This window comes from Nicotiana tomentosiformis, chromosome 7, assembly GCF_000390325.3.
Source record: "Nicotiana tomentosiformis chromosome 7, ASM39032v3, whole genome shotgun sequence".
Lineage (NCBI taxonomy): Eukaryota > Viridiplantae > Streptophyta > Magnoliopsida > Solanales > Solanaceae > Nicotiana > Nicotiana tomentosiformis.
The window spans coordinates 73,717,810-73,721,718 of NC_090818.1; positions in this window are offsets into that span (position 1 = coordinate 73,717,810).

Sequence of the window (3,909 nt, forward strand, 5' to 3'; positions counted from 1 at the left end):
CATTTGAAATTAGGCCATTTGCGACCGAGTCAATCGCAAATTTAATGACTGATTCAGTCGCTGACCAGAATTTAAAAAATAAATATAAATTAAAAGTTGCGATTTGATTCCGCCGGAAAATTAAAAAATAAAAAAAAAATTTAATTAATTATTACGACTGAAACAGTCATAAATATTGATTATTAATTAATTAAAAATATCGATATTTCTCCATTTGCGATTGATTCAGTCGCAAATCTTAATTAAATTTTGTTAGAAAATTTCAATTTGCGACTGAATCAGTCGCAAATCTAGATAATTCCTGGTAAAATTTGCAACTGATTCAGTCGTAAATCTGGGCATTTTTAAGCAGAATTCTATTGTATTTCTAATAACCACCTGCCAAATAAAACAGCCAACCAAACACCTAACAACCAAATAAAAATCTAATATAACAATCTAAATCCAATATTTACTACAAAACGAACAGTAATATTTATAACAATTCAACCAACTAATCAAACAACCAACTATCAAACAACATAAATTACACATATCTCTAACTTCAACTCTAAAACATTCAAATAGCCTATTCAGAATCAGTCTCCTCCTCAGACTCAGACTCAGACTCCATTGCAGCTCCTTTCTTGCTTTTTTTTTAAATAATTTTTGGATCAAAGCCTGAGTTGCTTGAAATTCTTGCGATATTTGATCCGCTTTTTGACGCATAGCTTCCATGTCTTCTTGGAAAACTGATGTCCCAGTGAATAATGCTACCGGTGGATGACTGGAGGATGGCTGTACTCCAATCCCCATAGACTCGACCTTTATTTATTATTTTCACGAGAAATAAAGAAAAGAAAGTAAAAGAAGTAAGAAAACAAACACGCAACATTCAAACTAATACCAAAATAGATAATTATATAATATTTATACCTCTATTCACGCCACCAGCCGCCTGTGTTCAAATTGCATTCATATCCTCCTGGGCCAGCTGAGTTCCTTCAGGCTGAGTTTGTCGCCATGCATCAAGATCAATATGATACTTGTCCTGAAATAAAAATAATACACGTTATATAAATAAAATAAATCAGGAGGGAAAAATAATATAGTGTTGGTGTTGGGATCATACAAATATCACTGAAGCACGCGATTCGACCCATCCTTCTCGTGTGCCGTCCTTCTTCTTCTTCTTGTGGGTCTCCGCAAATACCTCAGCATAAGTCTTATCTCCCCCATGTTCCTTTTTCTGAAAATTATATATGTGTGTGTGTGTGTGTGTGTGTGTGTGTGTGTGTGTGTGTGTGTGTGTGTGTGTGTGTGTGTGTGTGTGTTCAATTTGCATACTTGTAAAACTAAGAATATTTTATAATGAAATTACCATTCTCAAACGATGGGCTGCAAAACTAATAGAACCTCCAGTATGCAAAGCTCCACCCTTAGTAGAAGCTCTGTTTAATTTTGCATGTTCACTCTTCTTCTTCCACTAAGGGGTGTTCTACTTCGCCAAGAGTTGACTTCAGACATCTTCACGTATCCAATCAGGCATGGTGTCACCTCTCCTAGCAACATGATGTGAATCAGTTATCTGCTTCTGTGCTCTCTTCTTGAAGTTCTCATTCACCAGATTTTCAAGTGTAAGCTGGCATACGCACCTAACCTGCAAAATTGAATAAATAATATTAGACGAATGAGGATAAGTATTAATAAAAATTAATTTATTCTTACCTTAAATTATTGCCACATATTCATTATGATCTGGTACGGTATCTGTCTCCAGGAATTCCATGGCTCATAAAAAAATAGCTTCATAGATTCCATCACTATATGCGTGGCCTGAAAGGATGGCAAAAACCTGCATTTAATTTAACATATAAAATTTCATTAAGTTCATTATATGCAAAATTTTATTGAAAGATTTTAAAAGAAAATTGAAGGAAAACTCACTCATCGCCATGGGGAACGATAACCAGCCGATGAAGATGATCGTACTGTACAGTCTCTCCAGTACATTGTCTTTGGGTAGATCCAACTGTAGAAGTACTGGTAGATGGGGATGCAACTGCGTGAGAGCCTCCAATATCCAAGTTAGATATACTTGGAGTGGATGATGATGGAGATGATAATTGAGTGGGAAATGTTTGAGGCACAAAAGATTAACCACCATGTTGGCTACTATGATGGCTCGGGGATACAATCGGTGGTGAGCCACCGAACTGACTAGCAGGATCACGCGGGGAAGATGCTGGGAAATGAGGCATGGGTATAAAATTAATGGTGGTCGAAGCTGAGCCACCATGAGAAGACATGGAGTAATATTGAAGCGAGCTAGACAGAGGAGGGAGATGACTGTGAAGTTGGCATGGAAGGACGAGGAGGCATAGGAGGAGGGCTCATATTTGGTGTAGATGGAGGAAGTTGACTTGATCTAGGTAAAGTGTATTTTTTCTTCTTAGATTTTTTTATTTCTATACCACGAGAATCCATCTGTGTAATGAATATAAAATATTTACATGTAAAAAAAAATTAACATAACAAATATAAACATAAAGTATACATAATAAATATAACAATTAGGATGATTCCTAATAAATCCAGCAACCGCTTCTTTAAATTCATCCATTAACCCCACACGATTAGGATGATTCCTATTATACATTCATCTACGATGCGCAAATTCCATCTACACAAACAAAAAAAACTAGAAGTTGACATATTTATTTTATTTATACTACTTACTAAGTTATAGTCTACCAAAGGTTATCTAAATAGTTTAATTATATATTTTACCATAATACTTGGGTGGTTTCAATATTAATATGTACATTAAACAATTGTAAGACAAAAAAGTCCTAAAACATAAAAAATTAATCTAATTTATTTCAAATTAGCATATGATAGCGCTCTAATACTTAATTGATTTCATTTTCTTCATTTCGTTTCAATAATAAATAATATAATTAACAAATGGATAGGGCATGGAGAATTTTCAAATGAAAAGCCGAAACAGAGAAGTATTAGCACTTAAGTTATTTTTTAACTAAAATAACTTGAATGTATAAAAATTCTAACTCTTTAAAATATTGTTCAACTCTAACTATTATAACCTAAATTATACGAAGTATTAGCACTTAAATTGTTTCTTTAGTTGTTTTTATATAAACAAGAATTTCATACTTACTATTGGATACATACAAGTATACTAGCCAATTTAACAAGGACATCTAACTAAAAAGAAACAAAATATTTAATTAATCTAAATAAGTTAACTTTTAATATCACTATATACATATTATATTGCAAAAATTATTGCTAATTTATCTATACTATATTGCAAATTATATAGCTAATTTGTACATACTATTTTGCTAAATTAATGCAAAAAAATTATGGAAAATGACCAACGAATCTGCTGTCGAACCACCACCGAAGGGGAGATGAGCCACCGGATTCCTGCATCAAAAATGAGTTAAACAACTTGGAAACAAAAAAATTGGAGGAGGGGGGAGGGGGGCGGTTGGACGGGGAAATGGAGCGGGTGAGGGAGAGGGAGAGTGAGAGAGAGGAAAATCATACCTAATATGGTTAGATTAGAGAAGAAAATCAAGAAATAGAGCGGGTGGGGGCAGAAGAGGAGAGGGTATGAGAGGGAAAAAAGTTAGAGAAGAAAAAAGAAAGAAGAAAAAACAGGTTAGGGTGTATTACAAAAAAAGATTTGCGACTGAATCGGTCGCAAATTTGAAATTTGATTTTTCAAATTGCGACTGATTCGGTCGCAAATCCCGTTGACCAGTCAGACCTCATTTTTATTGCAGATTCCGACCAAATCGGTCGAAATATTTAATTTAATTTTTGTTTAATTTTAATTTTTGCGACTGATTCAGTCGCAAACCATAAAATATATTTTCGCGGTATTTTTCGTATAATTGA